The 18272-nt window shown below is 40.0% G+C and overlaps 1 protein-coding gene across 1 annotated transcript in view; it reads right to left on the bottom strand.

Annotated features, from left to right (window-relative positions):
- Positions 1-16947, bottom strand: part of kek5 (kekkon 5) — a 312008-nt gene extending 295061 nt beyond the window's left edge. Inside the window, exon 1 of the mRNA XM_015169550.3 lies at positions 16883-16947. The gene's annotated coding sequence lies outside the window, so the exon portion shown is untranslated. The remainder of the gene's footprint in view (positions 1-16882) is intronic.
- Positions 16948-18272: the final 1325 nt, after the last annotated feature.

The following is an 18272-nucleotide window of genomic DNA, read 5'->3' as shown; positions in this document are numbered from 1 at the left end:
TTGCTTGACCCTGCGCTGCTTTTTGGGGGTTGGCAGCAGCAGCAGCAACCCCTTTCGCCAGCAGCCACCCATCCCCTTTTACCGCACTTTTTGGCGACGCTTGTGCAATTATTAGCCACAAAAATGTATTTGCTAATTTCGCACAAAATTGATAATAATTGCATAATTTGCATACATTGCACGAAATATGTCAGGGATAGACCCCGAAAACCTCAAGACCATAGCTTAGTAAATTTGACTACCCATTGGCATATTGGCTGTGTATGGGTATATTGGCTAAGGCATAAATGTCTTGTCAGCTCCGATTCTATATATATGTTCTTAATCAGTTCGAAGAGCTGAGTCTATCTTGTCAAGTCCTTCTCTCTGAAGGTTAATCTAGAACTTCAAATTTGAAATACGGAATCTTATATACTATACAGTAACTTGCATATATATCTATCCCCAAATACGTTCATAATATAAATAGATATCGCTAAGAATCGTTTCGGAAACATAACAAAACTCAAAGCTTTTAAGAGCCAAGTTGAGTAAAAACAGATTTAATATGTTTTACATCTCGTATACCCATTTTCTTTAAAATTATATATAAAATACATTTTGATGCCACCGATAATTTCATTAAGTTCGGACTCTAAGCACCTAAGGTAATCAACTTAGCATTGGCTATGCATAGTGTGGGGCAAAGCGAAGAGGAAGCAGAAGAACATGTAGGAAAGCTAACGGCAACATGGCCACAGAGCATCTGCCAATCGAGCATAGCCGGTCAGAGCACTTTCACTTGTTGTATTATCCTTGAGTGGAGCCAAAGACTTGGTTTATTAACCACATGGAAATTAGGCATGCGGCTTTATGCGTTTCGTGTCACACAGAACACACACACACACAGCACTCAGAGACACACACAGTCACTCCCTCACACACACACACACACACACACACGCACACACACCCCATGCATTTGGGCTTGCCGCAGCTAGTGCAAATTCAGCAAAAGTCATCAAGTAGCTGGCCATAACAATTGCCCAAAGAATTTCATGAGAGCACGTGCCCCACGCCCAGCCTCGCCTACTTGAAAGGGTATTTGCGATTGGGCGTCTGGCTTTCTGTATGTGTGTGTGTGTGTGTGTGTGTGTGTACATGTGTATTGACTGAGGTTTCTGGGCACATAATTCTTTTTGGGGCCCATTTTGATTTGCGATGCGGCACACGTTTCATTTTTATTGACCAAGTTGGGGCCGCGTTTATTGCCGCATAATTGAGTAAATATTATGAATGAAACTGATAATCTGCAGCCATTTACCATTCGATTGCCAATGTTTATAAACAAGTGGGGGGCCTGTGCGTGTGTACAGATGATTGACAATGCAAATGGCAACATGCTGTGCATGCCGAGACATGACAATAAGATAAAAAAAAAAAATGAAAGAAGGAAAGGAAACCGCCTTCTGATGAGCCAACAAATCAAGTGATGAAAACATTTATTCTGTCCTAAATGCCCTTTTGGGCGACAAGCTCTTCAGCTAAGTTAAGAACAATTCGTTTAAACACATCGTTTCGCATTTTTCACATTTTGGCACTTTTCAATGAAACAATTGAATTTCACAAATAAGGCGCTGTCTGAGAAACACTCGTAGCTCATATTAACTTAAGCATAAATGATATATTATTTTTCTAGGAAATAAAACAAATTCACATAACTTAAGGCTTAAGCTTTTCTTCTGGTCTTTGCTAAACTAACTCTTAACTTAAACTAAGAAACAAACATTTTGTCTTTTGCCTTTGATATTCTCTAACGAATCCCGATGCAGGAAAAAAGTATACAAACTATGATAAGATATCTATCCATCTATATATCTATCTATCTAGCTATCTTTCTATCTATCTATCTATTATGTATAATTTATTTACCTCCTAAATTTTTAAGTATAGATCACTTATTACCGAAATATAAACAAAGGGTATCACAGACACAGTCCGTTCCAGACGAGCTGCCTCGACTTTTATTGGCAATTTAAAATTCGAATAGCACCAATTAGCGAGCTTTCACTGTACATATTTAGTCTATATTGATGAAGGCAGCTATTAAGTGGCCCGGCTTGAAGGAGCAGCTGTGAATATTTGCTTGTTGTTTGGCCAAAGACGTGTCCATTTCCGCGGATTGCGGCATTGTTGGCATCAGATGGCTGTACACCATGAGCTGGGCATGGACATTAATCCAGCGCAAACACACACGCACACACACTTGCACAGCTGCAGCACGTGTGTGTAAACAAAACAATGATGATTGAAATGCAGCGTGTGGAAGGTTTTGGCAAGCGAAATGCGCCAATTTACAGGCAACACACGCACCGGTGAACAGTCAAACACACACAGACACACAACCTCACAACCACACACACACACACACACACACACACACACACACAGCGAAGTAGACGCGGGCTGAAGTTGACCGGAAATGCCGACTCAATGGCCGGGTCGTCAGGCATGTTATCTTGTGGGCGTGGCGCACGAAACCGTCAGGCGATCCGTTACCATTTCGAGAAATGTGTGAATTATTAACTGGCTTTCATCTCAACCACCCCCCCCCCCCCCCCCCCCCCTTTCAACCTCGCTCACCATCGCTCCACGCGCTCGACCGACCGAATTAGCCAGGCAATCAAATTATGCAGACACTTGACATTGCGCCAAAGAAGGCAAGGGCGCCTCCGGTCTGGGAGAAGGGGGCGCCAACATTCTGGTGCGCGCGTCATGCCACGCCCCAAAACGACAAGAACTATTTGCACCCACTTGAAGACGCGCCGGAGAGCAGCAAATGAGCCGCAAGCCGTGCCCATGGCGACAGAGGCCAAAATAAGAAGGGGCGACGCCAGTGGGCGGGGCATAAGCGTGGCAAGCTCTGAAGGAATTGTGGGAAATGCTGATGGTGGGGGTGGAGGAGGGAGGGGGGCGGGGAGTGTCTCTGGGCTCCTTTAAACATACTTATCAAAGCTACTTTTGATTCGACATGCAAATGGCAAAAAGGCAAAAATCTAAAGCAAAGAGCAAAGCAAGCAGCAATAACTAAAGGCACGAGTGCGATGTAAGTGCGCCGGGAGTGCGGCGGGCGGGCAAAGGAGGGGGGCAATGGGCAATGGGAAATGGAAAATGGAAAATGGCTTGTGGTTAGAATAACATTTGCCAGTTACTTTTGTATCTTTGTGCGCCTAACAGTGCCCCAGCATTATGCAAAAAAAAAAAAAAAAAAAAATTTTCTACGAATTTGTTGAACATTTTAAAAGAAATTTTCTTTTCAAGCAAAAAACATAAAAAAAAATTAGATTTAGGTGAGGAAAAATGAGTTAAGCAGTGGAGAAATTTAAAAAAAATATATTTGAAATAAAAATTTATATCGTTTTGCTCATTTAAAAGTAAAAAAAAACAAATGAGAAAGTGGGAATATCTACGGCAATGCATCAGTGTGAGAATTGTTGAAGCTCGTAAATCCTGAGTTTGGTCGAGATATCTTGAAAAACCAAATATATTGCCATATAAAAATACCGATTCCTTGTAGTTATTGAATATAGTACTGCGACCGTGATAATACTGGCCAGCTGCTCAAGATATCTTGATAAACAAAATTGTATTCATAAAGAAAGCTACTTTTCGTCAGATCTTTCCTTTAGCAGCTATGTGATATCTGTGATTGATGGACGGTTCTTGGCATAAGTAATAAAACAGAACAAACAAAAAATTGATCAAATATCGAATCAAACATGCGAATTGAACTAGTTAGGTGTACATTTCGTGCTTAATGTTCCTAATGCAAGTTTTTGGCAAAAACCCAATACAGAAACAGATAACGGATAACAGATAATCTATAATTGTATATAGATGCAGCTACAGACACAGCTATAGATACAAATTCGGACAAAGATGCAGATGATGATGCAAATAACGATGCAATTGCATTTGTAGCTACAATTTCCGTTACAGGTGCAGGTAAAAAAAAAAGATACAAATGGATATAAAAAGCCAATATAGACGAAGAAGCACGTATACAGTTCTAGCTGAGATCTGTTTACGAATGGAAACGAAACGCGTTAAATTGACGCCTTAAAGTATGCCACAAATGTTGCCGCTGCCCTGTTATGAAGCAACCTGGCAACTGTCTGTGAAATGCGTGCCTCGCTGAATGCAACAACAGCAAAAACAATAAGAACAACAATAAAACAAGAATAAGAAATAAAGTAATAGAAATGTGCCAGCCCGCATAATTTGCTTTGCAATACCCTACAATTCCAGAGAGCTTTCAATGGGGTGGATGAACACACAGTTAGAGCTGCCAAATTTGGTAAATTGTAAATTGCAATTTTTGAGTAAAGTGGGTACAGGGTATCTTCTAGTCTTGACTATCTGTACTCGTAAGTAATCGTATGCAGCAATAAATGCTTTAATATTGTTTGTCTGTATATGCGAATTGATGATATACACAGTCATTTATCTACAGGGTATCTTGTAGTCGTGCGACCACAACTGATTAACCGCTGCTAGAAAACCGTCTGCTGCTGGCGTGACACTGTTTTCAGGCTCGCTCCCGCTGTCTGATGCACGCTTCTGGCTGCGGTTCTGTGTCTTATCAGCATTCCATTTGCTGTCGCTGGCGCTTCCACATCAACGAGCAGTTGCTCCGTGGAGCACGTGGGGCACGTGGGGCATGCGGCATGCGGCAGCTCACAACTCATTACAATTGCCCCAAAGACGCAGACGCTGGCAATGGAGTTGAAGTTGTAGCTAGGAAAATTTGTAGCCAGAGTCGCGGCTGCCCCTCTTATTGGCTCATTTAGCACAGGCGGTTGGTCAGGGGCAAGTGGCGGGGCGGGTGTGCGGGTGACGTCGGTGGCGCCACCAGCTATGACGCCAACGATTTACTCGCCAAGTTGAACTTTTGCGGCGCGCCAAAGAGAATTCTTTAGTTTTGTTGGCACACAAATCGCAGCCAGTTGAGGTGAACCCCCTTTCACACAAGCTAACCCCCCTCTAGCTGCCCCCCCCCCCCCCCCCCCCTCCCTTCACGGCACTCGTTAGCGGCAAATGTATTTGTGGCACCTTTTTCTAGCCGCCCGAAATTTGCGTGTAAACTAAATTTAATGCTCGCTTTTTTTTTTCTTCGCCCCTCGTTTGTGTGCAAAAGTTTTGTGCAAACTGCATAAAATTAAAACATTTGCCACACCTCAGCTGTCTGCATGTGTGTGTGTGTGTCAGTGTGTGGGTGCGTGTTTGTGGGCGTGTCGCTTGGCTGTACTAATTGTGACTTATAGCAAATTGACAGCGGGACGCTTCAATTGTTGCACGTTTCTTGAGCGCAGAATTGCACGAAAAGCGTCAAGAAAGTAATTAAAATTTGATTTGCCCGGCATGAACGACTAGCAGATATCCTAGAAGCAGACAATGTGTCAGCCATGTAGCTATACGACCTTGCGATAATTGGTTTATGTTTTTTTACAGTCTTTGAAAGGAAGTTGTTAGCAGCTTCTCGACTAACACATACCCTGCATCGGTATAAGCTTACGGTAATCGGTTTATTATATATCTTGCAGTGCATGCGCGACTCGCTCACACCCTATAAACAGAAATGGCCTACAGCTAAGCACATACCCTGTAACCAGTATTTTGCGCATTGCATAAAATTTGCTTGAATCCTTGATGCGCTTTATTTATAAAAGTACAGGATATTTAGGCGGGTGAACGACTTGCAATTCGCTTGTATATCGATCTAACGTTTATGTATTATCTCCTTTAAACTCCTAAGAATTGTATTTCAAGATTCTCAGGTACACTTCTAATTGCCTTTCATAAAATTACAGGGTATCCAGCGAGAGCTTTTGCAGGCCAATCAATTGGTCGTAAATTGAAGAATTATTATAAAATGCATAGCAATTTCTTTTATCATAATTCAATTACATTTGGTAGAAATCCGGGGTATGTGTAGGGACTGACCTACTATCAGATATCCTGTAAGTCAAGTTAACATTAAGAAAATCGCCCACCATCGCACGCTATGTGAAACTACCCCAATTTTCCTTCGGATTTGTTTAGCTTACAGGGTATATGTGGGCGTTCGGCTGCCTGGAATAGGACATTGATCCCCATTGCTCAAGTACTTGCTGCCGTTGCCTGCGCCTCACTTGATTTAAATTTCACTTTTAACACACAATTTGTTTGCATTTTGTGCAGCAATCAACGGAGTAAAATGAAACAATGGCGGGAGCAAGGAGCATAAAATGCTAGCGATGCGGTGAGGGTGGGGCAGGGGGGGGGGGCGTGGTTCCTCTCAAGGGGCTGGCATATCAAAAAGTTAAAATGGTAAAACATAAAAACGCGCCGCAACGAGGCAACTTGCGAGCAAGCGGCAATATGGCTGCGGGATATGGAAAAATTAAAAAAGTACGAAATGAAATCAAATAAAGACATTTCAGTATGAACAACACAACGAACACCGAATGCCCTAACACAATTGAAGTTTTGAAGAATAGCAAAGCAAATCAAAAGAGAATAATCAGCTAGCGAATGATTTGCTGTGAGCATATTTCACAATATGATTCCACAAAACTGATTCAAAGCCAAGCAAACTATTTGAGTTAAATTAATCTTAGCTCTTGAGGTATTTGCAATCAAGAACTTGCAATCGTTATAGCAGCGCCTGACTGTGGCCAAAGAAGGCGCCGTGATCGAAGCTTTGATCTTAAATCAAAATAAACAAACGTCCAGATTAATGCACTCGGTATTTAATATATTTCATGTTTTTCTGAATGTCAAATGTCGCACAGTTCAGAAGTCAAACTCAAGGCTGGCTCTGAGCAGCATCTAATTCAGTTGATGGCGCTGTAGCTGGATGAACTCTCGACATTATCTGAGTACTCACAGCCGGACAGCTGTCACTGCAAAGTTTGAGAAAAACATGCCTTATGACATGCTCTGGATCGAAAGCAACGCAATAATATATAAAGTTGCACAAAAATTTAGAGATAAACAAAGCTGAGCCGAGTTCAATCAGAACAGAAGCCAGTGCATCCATAGCAAAGGAGGCGTGCATGCCAAATATATTAGTTGGAAATACCATAAATCAATTGCTTTACATTATGTCCAAATGTGAACAGAGTTTTTCAGGAACATCTATCTCTCTGTCTCTCTCTGTCATGGAGTCAACGATGCTTAGACTGTTGGAGAATTATAAGCAAAAGCCGAGTATATGCGTTGGGCCAATTTGAAGATGTTCATTAATTAGACGAGTTGGATTTAAATATAAGCTATGTATTTTCTATGCCCAAGATCCCCCATTTCCAATAGCCCTTCTCACGTACATTTCATTCATACATAGCTGACATTGCTTAAACTGTTTGAATTTACTTTGAGCCAATCTTATGCTGTTCTATATAAGAACTGATAAGCAAATTAACCGAGCTATATATTCACTATTCATCAATGCTAAAGATCTTCTTCACATGCATTTTCAATAGCTTCTATATATCACACATATTTTTCCCACGCCCCTCTCTCATTGCTACATAGCAGACGATGCTTAAACTGTTTGAGAATTATAAGCAAAAGTCATAGTAAAATTCTTAAAAGCTGTTCGTGAAATTCACTTCAGTTGAGCAACATGAATAATTGCACAAATATAATGTCTTATTAGTCTGAGTAAGTGCCATGCAATGACTTGTTTATAAATATATGCATGTATAAGGATCTTAAAGGATTCAAGCGACATTTGTTATACCCTTTTTTTGCAAAAGCCAAAAGGACAGCTGTAAACAAATAAATGGCGCATGTGGCAAGGCTGGAACGGGTGGACGCCACAAGGCGTCACAGCAGGCGGAAATGGATAACGCGCAGCTCCCGTTGGATGCCTCCACGTGTGTGTGTGTGTGTGTGTATGTGTGTGTCCTGTCGCATGTCCTGTTCAGCGTAGCTGTCGCTCGCCTTATCGCCAAATCCAAGCCAAGGCGCTCAGCATTTCATTTCATAAATTTTGTTGGAAGCGCTTGAAGGCTTGCAGCAGAGCTTCTGCCTGCTTAATTCCTTACATATTGCTCTGTTTGTTGCCATTGTTATTGTTGTTGTTGTTGTTGTTGTTGTTGTTGTCATACACAAACAAACACACACTCACACGCATACACACACACATACAGCGCTCAACTTTGTCATGGAGTTTTGTAACGACACTCGAAAAGCCATCGCCGTTTCAACCGCCGACTTGCACAGACATTTTGCCATCAAAAACTTCTACGAAAATCATCTTCAGGTTCCTTGAGTTCCTTGTTTTTGGTGGCCTCATCTTTTATACTGCCACGCCCCCTACTACCTACTACCTCTCCTTGCCAAATACAGCCACCAAATTCTGCCCAGCTTCTATTGTTTTTCTTCATACGCCGCGACAAACAGAAAAACAAAAGCAATAAAAACCGGAATCTACTTAGCTGTTAAGAATCTATTACATGAAGCTACTCGAATATCATGATATATACTCCACAGAGAGAGAGAGAGAGAGCAAGAGAGAGATAGAGAACGAAAGAAAGAGAGAGAGCGCGAGATAGAGCCCTACCATGCCCCAACCTCTCGCTCTTGTTGTGAAAAACTTTCGCACGACAAATTTTCATTTCGTTGGTTTTCTTTTCTTTTACCTCATTTTTTTTTTTTTTTTTTTTTTTGGCTCTTCCACTTTTAATATGCTAATTAGAAGACAAATAGAAAGTTCTTCCTTTCGACTCGCTCAAATTCATAACTTTGCAGTGCAGAATTGTGATTACATATGTGGCTGCTACCCAGTCAACATCTACTTTCAACTTTTCGACAACATTTGAGAATACGAAATGCATATTTCATCATATTTCTAAATGAACGCACTTGACTAACGTATGCACGTACTCTCGGCTATAGAATACTGTCAACAGCTGCACATTAGTCCAAGTTTATTATTTAGCAGCTAGACGGGAGATAAATTATAATCATAATAATCGAATATTTTTGATGAAGAGCGGAAAACAGGAAAAACAAGAAATGCTAAAACATTAGATTGATTGATTGACTGACGGATTAACTGACTAATTGACTGATGGATTGACTTACTTATTTAATGAATGACAGATTGATTGACTGAATGATTGACTGACTGAATGACAAATTGATTGACTCACAGATTGACTGACTCACTGATTAACTGACTGATTGAATGACTGACTGACAATTTGATTGACCGACTGATTAAGTAATTGGTTGATTAAATGATTGACGGACTCATTGAATGACTGATTGAAACATTGATTGACTGAAAGATCGAGTGAATGATTAAGTGACTGATATCGAACAATTGATACACCGATTTTTTGATTATTTAACTGATTGACAGATTAAATGACAGATAATTTGACCTTTAGATTAATTTGACATCTTCATCTGGCAATATTACTCTTGTATTAAAATAATAAAATCATTTACCAGTGAGTGACACATTAGACGAAGGTAAGTCTATTTAAATCTAAAAGTTATCAAAGCTCACTTGAGCAACTCTTGACGCTTCTTGAGCGAGCACATTTTCTTTCCACCCCAAGATAACTAAATAAAGACATATCAACCTTTAACGGGTTTTCAACTCATTCTGCACCTTTTTCATCATAAAGCATGCATAAAGCTGTCCTCCATGGTCACTTGGTTAGCCTTAAGTACACTCAGCATATAATTATATGTTTGCAAACAAATCTCTAAGCAAATGCGGGCATTTTCTTTGGCATTTGTTGGGCTTAAATCATAAAGTCAGCTACAAAAATACCAAGAAGGGAGTCGGCAGTCGGAGGTCGGTTATAAGCGACTGCACAATGCTCTATGCTCCTTCGATTTTCGTCGTTAGGATAGGCATGGCCTGAAAATTAAATTCGTGCAGACGAAAGTGGGCGTATGTGGAGATGTAGGACTCATTTGGGGCTTACACGGATTTTTTGCTAGTGATTATTAGTCTGGTGACTTCTAAGCTGTAACGAAATTATCCTTAAACTTTTCGTGCAGTATGGACCTTTAAACAAGGTCTTGAGTAGTTCAATTGCCAAAACTTGTGACTACGTCGAAAACTGTGGTGGACAAAGTTGTAACTGGCTTTTTTCCCATATATAGAAGCATATTAACTACTTTTGTCTATCATTTATCTATCCATCTATAGAGAACTCAATCCAATTACTTGGAAGACTACAAATGACGAACAGCAAGAAGTACATTGCACGCAACGTATATGCCAGTTTTTACGCTGCGAACAGGGTATACGCAGACAGAGCTGAGCACAAGTTTTGTAAGCTTTAAGGCCGCAAATGGCATAAAAATGTCGCTTATGTGTTGTTAGCTTTTTGTTGTTGTTTGTCGTTTAACTCATTTGTATTGAAAGCGTTTTACCGACTGGTGTGTGTGTGCGGGGTGTGCGTGTGTGTGTGCTGTCGGTTATGTTTGGCAACTTGTTGCTTCTGCCTCAGATGAGCCTCAAATATGTAAATAATATGAGACGTGCAACATTTGCTCCTAATCCCCAAAGCGAAACAGAGGCCCCTTCTTCGTACAACAAGAGCAACCCGATTGTTAACCGTAACCACTTACACACACGCAGACACACACACACACACACACACACGTAGCGGGTTTTATGAATATTACACGCAAAATATGCCACTTGACTGGAAAGCGGGCAAAATGTTACACTCAGCCACGCCCATGCACACAATTTTCAAAGCGTTTGAAGCCTGCTTAAAAATATAACCAAAAACAACAAAAAGCAGCAGCATGTGTGTGTGTGTGTGTGTGTGTGTGTTGAATATTTAAGCAACACGCGGCGTATACGTAATATGCGCAGCGCATATAACGCATACGTCGCGTTGTATTTTGACAACAACTTGTCACACACTTTACAATTTGATGATGCTCAACAACAAGAATAGAGAGCAATAAATGCATATAGATAGGCTACAACTATGCCCTGGGCTGTCAAAAAGTGTTTGTCTATGGGAGGCGTGGCATTTGATCTTCTCTGTGTGTGTGTGTGTGTGTGTGTGTGTCGCATGGCAATAAAACGTGACTAAATGCTTAACGATTATTCAAGTGTGCCAAAGGCCTCGAATTGTAAAAGTTTTGCGCTGCCTTCAGGTGCAACATAGACACACGTATGTGCACACGCACACACCTACGCACAGCAATGATTGTGCTTGACACATTGAAAAAGTTGCTCTTTGCGCTTCTTTTGTGCATATTTATACCCTGAACCCATTCAAATTTTTGGCAGAAAGGGGCATAATAGGCGAGCGTGAATGCAAGTGACAGGCAGACTATATATATTCTTGATCAGCCTGAACAATCGAGTACATCTAGCCTTTTCTGTCATTCTGTTCGCTTCTAACAGCGCGCTGAGCTCGCTTTTCATTTTTCGATATTCAATTTAATCGATATAGTTCGATCTGAAGGCATGTAGAGCTAACCAAATATTGCACTCTTCCGAGATCTTTCCAGTTTTTTCCATGATATACAAAGAATAAAAACAAATTTATTATTCCAGTTAGAGCACTTCCCTTTTATTATATGCACACAATTATACAGATCGGACTATGAATACCGAAGGAAGCCAGCTAGGCGCTGGGTTCAGAGTATCTACAAGTCGAACACTTTGCACTAGAAAGCTTTTACTTGTTTAATGCTGGAATTTAAAATCCTACGCACAGCTGTGTGCGTGTGTGGGTGTGTGTGTGTGTGTGTGTGCCAGGCATATGTGGAGTAGGACAGCCAACATGGCGACGTTAACGTTCTCATCAAGCATCACCGTCTCCATCGTCCTCGACTGTCATTTAAAGCGGCATAAAAATGATGACAACGTTCGTCGTAGCATCAGCTGCAAACGGCAACATCAGAGTCTCACTTTCTCGCCCCCTTGTCACACACTCCCTCTCTCTCTCGCTCTCGCTCTTTCTCTAGCTCTCTCTTGCCTTGTCTAGCTGCACGCCTGCCATTATTGTTAGATACATAATAAATATGCACACATCCCTAAATAACATTCATTTTTATGACTCGCTTTTGACTTAAGATAATTATGGCCGGGCATGTAGGCGATATGTTACCACATTTGTGTGCTGAACTAGTTCAAAGAACGCGCCTTGTTATTGAGACTGTTTTCGTAGATAATTGTTGAAATAAAATTGCACGTAAACATATAATTAAGTGTTTGTCCAAAGAAGCTGTTCAAGTAAAGCTACAAATTAAAATTTTTGTCAAGAAATATGTAAGGTTTAGCAGGAGCTGTTCATATATATATATTCTCGAGCAATACAACAGCCGAGTCGTCTTTCTACATGTCTACATGCGATGACGCAGACCTAGAAATAGTTCACAAATAGCTAAAACTTTATCGAAAACAAATTATCGATAGCTCGCTTTTTTTGCGGGAAATCATTAATAATCGCCGCCCACATCCTGTTTATCAATAAAAGTTTGCATATTCTTTAAGCTATTTTTCAACACTGTTGCAGAACAGAATTCTCGAATATTATATCAAATTTATTAAATTTTAATTTATTGCATTCTGGTTTTTTAATTCTTTAATGCGCAGTGTCTTTTTATGCACATTATAAATGTTTGGCCGCTTGCCTTGTTGGGTAATAAATTCAAATGAGTAATATGCAGTGCTGGAAAACCTGTTAAAATGTATGTGTTAACAGTATTTGCAGATGTGATTCTGCACCGAATAGCTCTGTTGAAAAATCTCATAAAACTCTAGACAACCTTTCAACACACTTTGCTTCAGTGCTTAGCAATATTTGAAATACTCTTGGTGGGTTACACAACACTAATATCTGATGCTTTTATATGCAAGCTGCTAGTTCAAATGTCGCTTAATTTTATCTAATATTTAGAATCTCAACGCACACGAACTAGTTCATTGAGCTGAACTGAACACACGTGCAACTATAAACTTATTTGAATGCTTTTCATGCTTATTATTTGACACTAAGGCCCCGAAATCCAGTTCATCATCATACTGCAGTGCACGGATAAATTTCGCATTCAATATATTGAAGGCCATATAGAAAATGTTGCCGTTGCCGTTGCCGCACAGGTGCCACGCGTGGCTGAATGTGGGTTTTTGGAAATGCGCGCTAAGGCATAAAATATCACGATTATAAAATGCAAAACAATGTGAAAGACAGCAACAACAACAACAACAAGAATAACAAAAGTTACCTGGCCTTAAAATGTATGGTTACGTTTATTATGACTACCAGCACTCGGTTAGTGGGCATATTAGTTTTGTCAAGAGCTTGGACAGGTCACAATCAATTCTATTAATTTCCGCAGAATTGCTACAAAATTTAATGAATACGTGATTTTGGATTTTGAATTCCACCCGCAATAGTGGAGAGTTGGCGAAAAGTGAAACTTTTTTGCAAGCATAGAAGCTGCTTGTGATATATACATGAAAATAAACATTATATCACTTTTTGTACATAATTCAATATTCATGAACTATTTAATAAAAATGTTATTAATTTAAACAAAAGAATCCCCTTGAGGGCATTTAGTTCGTTAGTCATCGTTTATAGCATGACCAGATATATCAGTAATAGTCATCGATAATTCAATTATCGATAACAAAATTTTGTAAATAAATATAACTGGCATCTCTTGCATGTATGTAAGCCAAGGTTGCAATATATATTGATATGCTCATTTCCATAAAGCATAACATTTTTGAAGACTTATCGAATATTCTGTTATCGATTCAACTATCTCTATATATTAATAGATCTAGAGCTCTCATCTCTCGCATTACGATTAATTAAGATTCTGAGGCAATTGTCTTTGCAAAATTGGCCAAATGTATCGATATGCTCGTTTCTGTAGGGCATCGAATTTTCAATGAATCAATCTTGACTTTCACTTTTATTACATCAAAACGTATGTGTGTGTGCATGTGTTTATATGTGTGCATGAGGATGTGTGAGGTATACGCTTAAATTGTTGTTTCATTTTGGTGCTGGTGCGGTTGTTGTTAAGTGGCTCACACATGCTGCCAGCTGCGACGCTTTGACACCTCGCCTCGCCTTCAATACTATGCAGCATAGCATTCACCTGCTCCCACCACCCTTGTACACCTGCCCAGCTGCCTATCTGTGCTCTGTTGTCTGTCGCTCACGCTGTGTCCATGTGATGGTCCAATAAATAAGTAAATGCGCGGCCTACACACGCACCCTGAGCTCTTGTTGTGCGCGCGTGTGTGTTTGTGTGTGTGTGTGTCAGCTGTGTGTGCGCCAAAATCCTCGTGTTGATTAGAAAGTATGCAACGGCATTGGCGTAACGGCAACAACGTAAATCAATTAGTTTTCCACATGACAAGACGACGTTAAAGTCTCTACACACCAGCATAAACACCTGTCTGGTCTACCAGTGAGTGCGTATGTGTGTGCGTGTGTGTGCATGGCTCAGGCGAACTTTGGCCCAAAAGTTTACGACAAGCACCTTAAAATCCAAGCCAACAATATTAGCAGCAGCAGCAAAAACAACAGCAACTTAAGAAGCATTATTTGGGGCATAAACACGACGTAAGCTTCCCGAAAAAAAGTTGAGAATAAAAATGAATGAAAAAAAATACAAAAAAAAAAAGAGAAAAAAAACAAGCCCAGAAAAAGGTGATCTGAAGGAGCATGCAAGACTAACAGTTACCCTGTTAACAAGGCGAAAGCGAGATATAATAAAAGGTGAGGAAAATAAGATATATATAACTAAGCCATACTTCAAATCATGAGAATTGCAAAGAAGGGCGTTGTTGTGAAAGCAAATCAGCGAGAGAAAGACAGTGGAATGACAGAATAGCTGAGAAGGGTGGGATTGAAAGAGAAAAATAACGAGAGTAAGTCAGTGAAAAAGTGAGTCTGAAAAAAGGAAAGGAAGGCAGACACTAATAGAGAGAAAGTAATAGGCTAAAAATGTAAACTAAGAATGGATGAATCAAGAACTAGAAATAGAGAGAGAAAAAGAGAGAGAGAGAAAGAGAGAGAGAGAGTAGGAATGTGAGAAGGATGGAGGAAGAAGAATGTGGGAAGCAAGTAGAAGAGAGAAAAAGTAAGAACATACGAGAAATGTAACGAGAGAAAAGAAATAGAGGGACCGATGAATAGAGAGAGAGAGAGATCAAATGAAAGAAAGAAGAGGGTAAGAAATTGAGAGAGATAAAAAGAAAGTAACAGAGATAGAGAAAGTGAGAGCCAATGAGAGAGAGAGAAAGAAAGAAGGAGAGAGAGAGAGAGAGAGAGAGGGAGAGTGTAAGAGAGTGAGAGAGCGGGATACTGATATGAAATGGTCATATCCAGCAAATGGATGAGATATGGCATTGACTGAGTTAAAAAAACGATGACATCTATATAATATTATCATGGAATTCAGTCTCCCACTGTCAGCGCCATACAACGACACAACTTTATTACACCCTGTTAGCGACATTATATTGCTACAGGGTATGAATAATTAAAAAAAAAAAAAAACGACGTAAAACAGGAGAGCATGGCAAAAACGAAAAAAAAAAACAAGGCCAGGCAGTGAAAACTCATTAAAATTAACACTAATAAGCTTTGTTCCGCGGCCCAAAACTGAAACTGCAGCAACGATAACAAAGTTACTGCAACTGCAGCAGCAGTAACAGTAGCAGCAGCAGCAACAAATGTCACTTGATGTGATGCCCCGTTCAGCTGACCAGCACCAGCACCAGCCGCCCCTCTCCTCCATCCCCTCCACCCTTCCAGCTCGCCTTGCGTTTCATTTCATTTCGTTTGTCATTCGCTGCCCATTTCCATTTCTAGCCCCGTCCTCGCCCTGTTGGTCCGTGTGTTGCGCACACAAAAAGGATTCCGTTGTCCGGCGTCGAATGGCAACTTTTCTGGTGCGGGGTCAGACAGGCAAAGGGATAAGGGAAGGGGTGAAGAGGGGGGGGGGGGCGTGTTGCAAGCAACATTTGTAGTAAATGGCTCAACAAATTGCGCAAAACAAAAACAAGCGAAGAGATACAACAACAACAAAAAAAACACACACACAAAAAACTAGGCGAAGCGGTAAGGACGAGGGCTGGATGGGCAGGGTGGTTGGACGGGGCAGCACAAAGAAGCAAATGATGTGCAACATAAGCGCCTCTTATGTGGGCGTGTTAGTGGGCGTGCCGAAAGTGTTGTCAATTGTTGATGTGGCCATTCAAATGGTCGACAGCAACAGGAAAAACAATTGCGGCTATTTAATTAGCTGTTGTCTCGATAAATTATCGATAGCTTAATCGATTTGCGCGCAAAATCGATTTTTAAATTGTGTATCGTTAAATTGAATTTACTCAGTTGCAGTTGGCTACATCGATACATGTATTGATTTAAACATATCGATTGAATTACGGAAAACATTATTGATCATTCGCAATCAATTATCGACACATATATAAAAGATACATTCGAAAGCTCTATCGATAGGTACGTATATCGGGAAATCTATCGAAAGGCCTATATGCATCAATATAACCATCTCTGTATATATTCTTATTTTCTTATCTATTCATATGGAAAATACTAACAGGTAGACCTGTCCGGTTGGGCACGCATGCAAATAATTGCAATTACGTTCAATCGATGAATTTATTAATAATATATGAACAAAATAATATTTGTATATAAGTATTTATATTTATAGTTATTTAATTCGTCGCCTTTGGATATTTCGATATAATTGTGGTATGTCAAATAAATTTTTGCTGGTTTTATAAATTTATATTGACAGTTAACAACCAGAAGGTATATTGATAAATGTACAAGTTATTTCAAATTAATTTCATTTAAGCTCTACTTACTTGTCTGCACAAATCTCGGGCGACATTTAAAGCAAATCAAGCGGCAAATAATGGCAGGAGAAAAACTGAAAATAGAGAAATGTGAAACTGTGAAATGTGAAACTGTAAAATGTGAAATGTGGGCAAATGGACAAGAAGAACTGTAAAGTGAAAACAAGAGAACAAGATGCTGCAACGTCTACAAATGGCGACTATTTTGTCGCCAAACAAGGACAAATTAACGTATTGAGTTAGCTGTAGCACGTACTGAACACAATTGGCCATTAGGAAATGCCTGAGTCAACACACACCCACACACTCTCATACACACACACACACACACTCCCAGACAACATACAGCAAGTCTTGATATTTCTATCAGTTAGATAGAGAGCATGCTGTTTTTGAAAGAAAGTACTGAATGAGAACATGTGGCCCATTGGTTCGTACATTTTGCGACAAGGACAAACAACTGACATCGTCTTAAAATGTTGAACATCATTTTTTATTGCATTTTCATAGTATTTCGATGAAGGCGAACAAAAACACTTGCACAGAAAGGGTTCAATTTTACCAAAAAAAAAAAAATATTTTTTTTTGATGCCGAGACTGTAGGAGGTGGGCTGCTGGACTTGGGTTTCGCTTTTTGGCTGCCCAGCAAAAAGTTTGCTAGCGTCGTGTAGGCGTGGCAGAAAGTTTTCGATTTTTAGCTACCAAAAACATGGTACTGCCAAAAGAGTTTAACTACTTGTGCGGCCAACATGGTTGGCTACCAAAAATAACCAAAAAAACAAGAAAAACTAATATAAATAAATATATAAAAAAAAAAAAAAAAAAGTTCCGAAAATTGACGAGCAAAACTTAGACGCCCGCGCGCCGAACCATGCTAAGCCTCAAAAGCTAGATAGAGTATGAGATTGTACATACTCTCATATAATATGAGTGCACGTGAGGGTGTGTGTGAGTGTGTGTGTAAGTGTGTGTATGGTTTTTACGTGTTTTTCTATTGGTGGAGCAGTCAAATTTTAAGACAAAATCTGCCAATATCTGCCCAAAACTTTTTGTAAAACAACTCAAATTTATAAAAAAAAAATATTCTTTCTTCAAATATATAAAACTAATTATTCTGATTGTCTAAGTGATTAGCAGACTGACTGACTGTCTAAGTGATTGACAGACTGACAGACTGACTGACTGTCTAAATTATTGACAGACTGACCCCCACCCGCAAGTGTGGAAAATGCGCGGTTGCAGGAAACTGTATGTCTACCATCCGATCCGCCTTAAATACATTTTCAAAGATCTTGGGTAAAATTTATTTGAACGTAGTTTCACACTTTTCACAACAATCCATTCCGCTTGGTGGAAATGGTAAATTCATTTGAGATGTGGCAAATGCGAGTCTCTTCGT

The sequence above is a fragment of the Drosophila virilis genome, chromosome X, assembly GCF_030788295.1.
Source record: "Drosophila virilis strain 15010-1051.87 chromosome X, Dvir_AGI_RSII-ME, whole genome shotgun sequence".
Taxonomy (NCBI): domain Eukaryota; kingdom Metazoa; phylum Arthropoda; class Insecta; order Diptera; family Drosophilidae; genus Drosophila; species Drosophila virilis.
This window is presented reverse-complemented; position numbering and strand designations above follow the sequence as displayed.